This window comes from Diabrotica undecimpunctata, chromosome 5, assembly GCF_040954645.1.
Source record: "Diabrotica undecimpunctata isolate CICGRU chromosome 5, icDiaUnde3, whole genome shotgun sequence".
NCBI classification, from domain to species: Eukaryota; Metazoa; Arthropoda; class Insecta; order Coleoptera; family Chrysomelidae; genus Diabrotica; species Diabrotica undecimpunctata.
Window position 1 is genome coordinate 134,768,198 of NC_092807.1, and position 9,728 is coordinate 134,777,925.

General features: G+C 31.9%; 1 protein-coding gene across 1 annotated transcript in view; it reads right to left on the reverse strand.

Moving 5' to 3' along the window:
• Gpa2 (Glycoprotein hormone alpha 2) overlaps window positions 1–6,478 on the reverse strand; it is an 82,860-nt gene extending 76,382 nt beyond the window's left edge. Inside the window, exon 1 of the mRNA XM_072532759.1 lies at window positions 6,365–6,478. The gene's annotated coding sequence lies outside the window, so the exon portion shown is untranslated. The remainder of the gene's footprint in view (window positions 1–6,364) is intronic.
• Window positions 6,479–9,728: the final 3,250 nt, after the last annotated feature.

The following is a 9,728-nucleotide window of genomic DNA, read 5'->3' on the forward strand; positions in this document are numbered from 1 at the left end:
ATAAGAGTACGCACCTATTATTTTTAATATATATAGACTAGGCGCGATCTGTAGAAATTCAGACCATAATGGACATTTTCCATAGGAAGCTATTTTTTTGCTGGAATCCCTTCAGGATGTGCCCAATATCGATAATCATGATGTGCGCCAGTCGCAAACCCTGTGCTAAATTTTTTATTTAACAAAATCTGAAAACAATTGAAAATTTCTCATTTTTTTGCTCCTATTTTAGTTTATAATCCGGAAAATATTGATCCTAGAAATTGAAAATTTAATGTTTATTGTTGAAAAAAAAGCAATAATTGAAAAAAAAGTACAAAAAAATGAAGTTAATCCTTTAAATGTTTTCGACTTTCTAAACTTGACTTACAAGCTCCATATTCCGCCTAGAAAAACTTTTTAATATGTTTAAAACGTGTGCTAAATTTTGTTAAGATCGGTCGGATAGGTTTTGCATAATAATTTAGCAATCCAGCCTACTGGAAAAAAATCGCAAATTTTCAAATTTATAGTAGGCCCTAAATAAGGCTCTCAGATAGTTTTATAGCAGATAGCAAATATTTTTACATATAAAGGAAGACTCAAACTTTCAAACGCTCTTTGTAAAATTCAAATCGGTTCACTAGGAGAGCCTAGAAATTTTTTAAAAGTTTTAAACATTTTTTAGGCTTATAAACAAATTGAATAACTTTACGAGCTTTAAACATATCAATTTCAAGATTTATACACTTAAAGAACATTAAAAGACGCTTCTTTAAAAAAACGATACATTCGGCGTACTGGTTGCCGAGATATTGAAGATCAAAGTCAGACCTGAAGATTCTTGTCCTTCCAAAAAAAGAAAAAGACTTTAAAAAAAATTATTGAAGATTGAGTCAAAATAAAGTTTATTTATGAAAAAAAAATTTTTTTCGTTCGCCTTTGTTTTAACAATTTAAATTATTTATTAACAATTTATAAATACATATTTGTTTACTAAAACTAACAATTTTCTTCAATGCATTACTTGTTTAACATACAATTGTTTATTGCAAATTTCCCAATTTTGCAATTAAAAATGGTATTTGAAAATATGATATTTGAAATGCTTTCAACATCGATTAAAAAAAAGAGCAAAATTGGTTAACAAGAAGCCGAGATAATGCAATTTTTAGCGCGCGCTATGATTTTGAACTCGCCGATTCACATTTCGAGTGAATGTCCCCCACCACCACCTCTCATGCATTCCGAGCGACATTTTACGCGAAAACGGTTTTTTATTTGTCTTTTTTATGGACGTTGCCATAAAGCGCATTACGTAAAACTTTTCATATAAAAAGTACTTGACAAGACGAGGGTATTTGTTTAAAAAGGAGACCTCTATCACTTATGGTTACACGGCAAATGTATGCCAACTTTGACCTTCAATATCTCGGCAACCAGTAAGCCGAATGTATCTTTTTTTTAAAGGAGGGGCCTTTAATGTTCTTTAAGTGTAAAAATTTTGAAATTGATATGTTTAAAGCTCGTTAAGTTATTCAATTTGTTTATAAGCCTAAAAAATGTTTAAAACTTTAAAAAATTTCTAGGCTCTACTAGTGAACCGATTTGAGTTTTACAAAAAGCGTTTGAAAGTTTGAGATTTCTTTTATGTGTAAAAAAATTTGCAACTATCTGTGGGCCTTATTTAGGGAATACTATACATTTAAAAATTAGCGATTTTTTTCCAGTAGGCTGGGTTGCAAAATTATTATGCAAAACCTATCCGACCGATCTTAACAAAATTTAGAACACGTTTTAAACATATTAAAAGGTTTTTCTAGGCGGAATATGGAGCTTGTAGGTCGAGTTTAGAAAGTCGAAAACATTTAAAGGATTAACTTCATTTTTTGTACTTTTTTTTCCAATTATTGCTATTTTTCAACAATAAACATTAAATTTTCAATTTCTAGCTAACGAAATATTGTGTAAAATTGAATAACGAAACTTTTAACTTCTTATAATTTTTTCTCTAGGATCAATATTTTCCGAATTATGAACGAAAATAGGAGCAAAAAAATGAGAAATTTTCAATTGTTTTCAGATTTTGTTAAATAAAAAATTTAGCACCATATAGTCATCTATTAAAGTTATTTTTACTTGAAGGCATTCTAAATTCCTACTACACGATCATAAACAGAAATCTGCATTATCGTCCTAGTTTTGTCAATATGGTAGCTGCAAATAGTTGCCGTTCAGATTTATAATTTTGTGTGTTCACAATTTAGTCAATTGAGAGGTAAGCAAACCATCAGTTTTGTATAAAATAATTTTAGACTGCATTTGTATGAAATAGTGATTGCTTTAAAAAAAAATGGGCTGTAAATCTATTTGTTTTCGTAATAAACGCTTTAAAATCACAAAATGCAGATATGTATAAGAGTACCTACGCAGTTACCGATATATAAGATTACGCAATGCGAACTCTTATACACAGTTGGGTACTTTTAAACAATTTTTTATTTGTTTTAAGTTTTGTTTTTATTTTCAGATTTTAAATTCATAATGAGTCGGTACAAGCGAAAAACCGATAGAAAGTTAATTTTTACTGAAGAAAACTTACGAGAAATACAGCAAAAATTAGAAGCAGGAGGTAGTAAAAGAAGTGTAGCGAATGATATGTGAATAAATACGGCCACATTAAGAAAAATATTAAAGTGTGGAAATGTACCAAAATCATTGGGACGATTTCAAAGCGATATTTCAAGCGACCTAGAAGCCGAATTAGCACAACAGATACGAGAATTAGATCAGATGTTTTATGGAATTACAAAAAAAAATTGCAAATAGCAGCGCATAAATTTGCTTAATCTAATAATCTTTCTCACCGTTTTAATATGGCTGGTGAGTCATGGGTAAGAGGATTTTGTCAGCGGAACAAAATTGCGCTTCGACAGCCAGAAAAATGTTCGATGGCCCGAATTATGGGTTTTAATAAAAAATAAAATAAAATGAAATAACAAGATTTTACGATAACCTTAAAAATCTGTATGAACTAAGGCAATACTCTCCAAGTTCAATATATAACATAGATGAATCAACCGTGTCTAATAAGTTACCCAAGACATTAGCGAGCAAGGGAAAGAAACTTGTAGGGAAGGTAGCTAGTGCAGAACGTGGACAACTTGTAACGGTTGTATGTTGTATGAACTCCACAGGTAGCTATATTTCTATAGCACTCATATTCCCCAGAAAAAGAATGAAGGAAGAGCTGTTTTTAAATGCACCATGTGAAACTCTGAAAGTAATTTCTGAATCTGGATATATCAACACGGATCTTTTTGGTAAGTGGTTAATCCATTTTAATAAGTTTGCCAAACCCAGTGCTGAAAACAAAGTTCTTTTAATTCTCGACAATCACAGCTCTCATCGTGACCTGCAAGCTATAAAATATTGCCGAAAGAATCACATTGATCTTTTATCTCTACCGCCTCATTCAAGCCATAAACTACAGCCACTGGATATTGGTTTTTTTGGTCCTTTAAAAAAACCTACAGTAGGTAATGTGACAAGTGGATGGTAAGTAATCCAGGTAAAGTAATTACACAATTTCAAGTTCCTGGATTATTTAGTACCGCTTATGGTTCTGTAGCAAATAATCAGAAGGCCGAAAATTCTTTGAAAACATCGGGAATATATCCGTTTAACCCTGATCAGTTTCATGACATGGATTTTGCCCCCTCCTATGTTACCGACGCCGACGTACCTTTGGACAATTCAGTAAGCGCGGTAGTAGATAATACTTCAAATGGAGTCCGTGTAGAAGAAGAAAATAATGGACTTTCGCTTCCAATACCATCTGAAGTAATACCTCCTTCAAAGAAGCCTGAGAATGAAGATAATCTAATCTCTTTCCACGTTACACAGCCTCTCGATGTGGCTAATCTTGATATCGAATGCGAAGATGGTGTATTAATACCATCACAAGCTAGCACTAATAGCTTAAATATGTCAGTGTCAGCGGCAGAGATTTTACCATTACCCAAAATTAAAGAAAAGCCTAATCTACTCAAAACAAAATCTCATAAGTCCGAAATACTTTCCAGTAGCTCATATACAAAAGAACTTGAGAATTTGGAAAAAACCAAAGAAGTAGAACAAAAAAAGAAGACGAAACGAATAAAAAGAAAATTAGTGCCTAGTTGTAGTACATCATTGAGCAAAGTTAAAAAGGGAATAAAGAAAAATCCACAAGGAAACTAAGTTCCTGTGTTTGGCTGTATACCATATATTAAAAATTTTGAATAAAATCCTTTGTATAAAAAGGTATATAAAAAACCCAGTTGGGCTATGTTAAATTGGCAAAACGTTTTCGGAATAAGTATTCCATCATCAGTACCAAGTTAATACATGGATGTAGCCACTAAATATGGGGTTACAAACCCTTTAAAAATTGCTAATTGAAATTTAGTTTACATAATGTCTGTTTTACAATTTTAGATGGTAAAGTTACCGTTGGATATCCAACGGTAACTTTACCATCTAAATTGTAAAACAGACATTATGTAAACTAAATTTCAATTAGCAATTTTTAAAGGGTTTGTAACCCCATATTTAGTGGCTACATCCATGTATTAACTTGGTACTGATGATGGAATACTTATTCCGAAAACGTTTTGCCAATTTAACATAGCCCAACTGGGTTTTTTATATACCTTTTTATACAAAGGATTTTATTCGGAATAAAGAAAATGATTCTGATGTAACGTGCCCAGGATGTAATGAATTATATTCAAATTCTGTTGAAGACTGGATCATGTGCTTTCAATGCAAGAATTGGTGGCACGAATCTTGTACGACTTACGTAACAGGAGACTTCATGTGTTTTAACTGTGAGGAGTAACAATGGATTTAAAGATGAAATAAAAATGAGTTCTTAAACATACTTTTCATATTTCTTTTTTTATGTATTTGTGTTGCGTTTATTTTAGATATAAAGTTTGATTTTTGGAATGTCTTAATATTTTTGTACACTTCAGTAATGTGCGGACTCTTAAACATATAGATATACTCTTAAACAGATAGAAACAAATTTGTGTATAAGAGTAAGTATAAGTTAAATATTTCTTATTTTAATACAAACATGGTTTAAAACTATTCTGAAACATCTTTTTAAATGGTTGATTAACAATGTGAGGAATGATAAATAGTCCATTTTCGTAAAAACAAAAAAAAACTCTCTCACTTTTAATATTAAGTGCGTACTCTTATACGCATTTACCCTAAACAGAACGGGACTTGTAAATCTTATAAACTAATAATACCTTGAGTTTGCTGACAGTATAGCAATAAAGAAGGAAAAAAATATTTAAAGCAAACAATAAAAAAATGAGAAAACAGTAGAAAACCCAGTTAAACACTAAATACACGGAATGGATAAATAGATAGTTAGTTTAGACAAAAAAATTATCAAATAGTAGAAATAAAAAGAAGATATAAGTACGAAGAAACAAAGAGGCTTGAATAACTTATGGAAAGAGTGGAAATGTTAAAAAAATAATAAAAGCTTAAAGAATATGCATATATGCTTTGAATAGGAATTTAAAAAGCAAAAATCTAAAAGGGCGTAAAATAGAGGGTATATAAAACAGTGACAAGACCAATAATTTTCTACGCCACAGAAATGTAGATATTAAACAAAAAAAACAAGATGAAAATATGATAAAGAATAATAATAAGGAAAGTATTTTCATTTTACTTTTATTAGTTTTGTTGTCATACCCTCTTTAAACAGATATTTGCAAAATTGACAATTTTAAAATTTTTTTCTAATCGCTTTTTGACAAATATAATGAAGACATATTTCCGTATGTATGTACGTAAAATAAGGTTAGCAATAGATTATAATAAGCTGGAATATGGAAATGATAAAAAATTTATATAAAATCTGTGTGACGTTTGTCACTAACTGATTATTACTACGTACCCAAATTTATAATCTAAAAGATTTATTTTTGTTGAAAAAATTAGGCTAATCAGCTTAAATGCAAAAACCGTAGTGGATAATAATTATTTATTTATGACAGTTATTCAAAAGGGCGTAAATTGTGACTTAATTTTCATAATAATCTTGAATGTACAATAAATATATAATAAAGGATCTAATAAGAAAAAAAAAACAATAAAAATTAATGCAAAATATTATTTTAAAATGCAAATCAAAAAATGTTATTAATAATTTTTTTTTTAATTAAAATGGACAATCTTCTGAAGTATTTTTAAAATTTCAGTAATATACACTTGTAAAGTTTTAATACTAACTTCAAAAATATATTTGACAAACACCATGAAGTACACAGAGTCAACACTATGGAACTCGTAAAAAATTAATTAGAAATTTACTCACCTGGCCGAGAGAATCGTGGTTGTAACTCACAGCACAGCGCAACTTCGAATGAGGGTTTGGACAAACACTTAAAATACTTTTTCCCGAGCGTTTTCCCCCACTTTTAGTTCTTTTAACACCCCCGAACTTTTATATTTATGCAGTTCCGTTTTCCTGGAACTTACGTAGGAAAGATTATATTTTCGTTTATTAGATGTAATTGTCCGGAATGATTTAAAAAAAAAAATAAGATGACTGACGCCCTTGATTTACTAATTTTGCAGATTTTCAAGTGCGTCTGCAAACATTGAAATGTAAATTTTAGTACAGTAAATAGGGGCTATAAATCTTGGAAACAGGATAACACAATACGTAGTGGATTTAGTATTTACTTTTAACAGGTTTTTAATAGAAATACTAATACCGATTAGATGTGTTTATTTCGTTGCATTATATTTTACGCAAGAGTGGTTTTTTCGTTAAATCTAATTTAAAATTATTAAAAAGTGATTTGTGATAATTAAATCAAACGTCTAATCCAATGGAAGGGTGAATGTATTTTAACATTAAAAATAGTACTTTTTCAACTATTTAAGAAACAATTTTTATTAAGAAAGTCAAAAATAAATTGATATAAGTGATTCTTATCTTAACTCGTCAAACTGAAGTAAAATTCCACTATTTGGAAGAGCAATTTCGTCGTTTAAACGCCGAATATCCACAAATTTAAATATACTTGATGATATAATCAGAGAAGAAATAGATTATGCAAACAAACAAGCGAAAAGTGGTAAGGCCCCCGGTCCTGATGAAATTCCCGTAGAACTGCTCAAACTTATGGACGATGAATCTATTAAAATACTCCTAGATCTATTTAACACAATATATAGAACTGGAATAATACCTAGGGAATGGCTCCGTTCGACCTTTATACTACTGCCAAAAAAGGCAAATACAAGGGAATGCAGCGAATATCGTACGATAGCTTTGATGAGTCATGCTCTAAAACTGTTCCTGCAAATAATCCATAATAGGATATATAGGAAATTAGACGTAGACATCAGTAACACTCAGATGGGATTCAGAAAAGGGCTGGGTACAAGGGAGGCTCTGTTTGCAATGAACGTTCTCTCACAGAGATGCTTAGACATGAACCAAGAAATTTACACCTGCTTTATTGATTTCGAAAAGGCCTTTGACAAAGTAAAACATGAACCACTAAGACAAATTCTAATAAAGAAAAATATAGACAGCCGAGATATTCGAATTATATGCAACCTATATTGGAATCAAACAGCAAATGTGAAGGTTGAGGGTAGGCTAACAGAAGAAATTCAAATCCGTCGACGAATCTGGCAGGGATGCATCTTGTCGCCACTTTTATTTAATCTGTATAGTGAAGCTATTTGTGAACAAGCACTCGAGGAAGAAGATCTTGGTCTGATAATAAATGGTGAGACGATCAACAATATAAGGTATGCTGACGATACGGTTCTCCTAACGGGAACGCTAGTAGAACTACAACATCTCGTTCAAAGTCTCAATATATACTGTAACAGTTACGGCTTGAAAATTAATTTGAAAAAAACTAAATTTATGGTAATCACGAAATCAAAGAACATCAGAGCTAATCTTGTAATAGACAATACAACGATTGAGCGTGTGTCCTGTTATAAATATCTAGGTGCTTGGATCACAGACGATACTGATCAAACAAAAGAGATTAGATGTAGAATAGAAATCGCTAGATCAGTCTTTAATAGAATGCGCAAACTCTTTTGCAATCGTGATATCAATATAAAGTTACGAATACGAATGCTGCGGTGTTATGTCTTTTCTACCCTGTTGTATGGAGTAGAGGCTTGGACACTAAAACAGTTGACCACAAAAAACATCGAAGCTTTCGAGATGTGGTGCTATAGGCGCATTCTCAGAATATCATGGATGGACCGCGTCACTAACACGCAAGTACTCCAAACTTTAGACAAAAGATGCGAAATTCTAAATGAGATAAAAACTAGAAAGATGGAATACTTGGGGTACATTGTGAGAGGTGAAAAATACGAACTTTTAAGAAATATCATGCAGGGCAAAATTAAGGGCAAAAGAAGTGTGGGAAGAAGAAAAATATCGTGGCTTCGTAATCTACGTGAATGGTTCGGGTGTAGTTCGATTGAACTTTTTAGGCGCGCTGCTAACAAAGTCGCAGTGGCCATGATGATTTCCAATCTCCGCTAGGAGTGGCACGAGAAGAAGATAGCAGACTTGACCACGAGCTGCTATACAGTATAGGCATTGATTATAAACCACCCATGGGTGGTTTATAATCAATGGTATAGGCATAGTATATTGCTTAATAAGCAATATACTTTGGTATAGGCCAGTGATTCTCAACCTGTAAGGCACGCCCCCTAGGGTGGCGCGCTTTTACTAGTGGGGGAGCGTGAGAATATAAAAAAATATAAAAAACACCAACATTGACTAATTTACTAAAATCAAAGCAAAACAACATTCTGATAAAATAAAATACACATGAACACTGATATAGAGGTATAATTATACTGAATACTAAACTATCAACAAGTTTAATGTATATTAATGACTTCCTTGGGCCTGTTTTGCAGAGCAAAGTTTATCGAAACAGGGTGTAATATTAGAAATACATGCTTTCAGTGCTTTTTCTATATTTAGCTGCGATCTATATTTGGTCTTCCAGGCAGCCATCGCGGAAAATCCCGTTTCGCAAAGGTAAGATATTGAAAACGGTAATAGTATACAGAAGGCTGTGGTTTTCAGCGCAGAAAACTCATCATTTATTCCTGACCATAATTCAAAGGAGGGATTTATTATTAAACTGTCTGTTGATTTTGGCATTTGCCGTGAACTCTATGAAGGTTTCTTCTTCGACACTGGAGAACCCTTCTGGTGTAATTTGAAATAGATTCCTAATTCACCCATAACTACGTATTAGTCGGTCGTCGGCAAAAAAATATCTTTTAAAATTTTTTGTCAGCATCGCTAAATGATTTTCAATGGTTACAAAAACAACTTTCACGTGTTGTTCTTCAACCTTGTAAGTTTTAATATATTCATCCACATTTTAAAACATTTCTAGATTTTTTGCTTTAAATTCCCGCTCCACAATTTCAATTTTCTACAACAAGCATTAACTTTATGACTCTTATCCAATATATGTGTATTGGCTCCTTGATGCTGAACGTTCAGGCCAGGAGACATTTCTTTGGAAGCTAGAGCTTCTCTGTGGATCATACAGTGTGTCCATATACACATTGGAGACTTTTGTTTCACAAGCGCTTGTAGACTTTGAAATTTTCCGGACATTACAAGAGCACCATCGGTGCATATTCAGACGCAATTCCTCCAC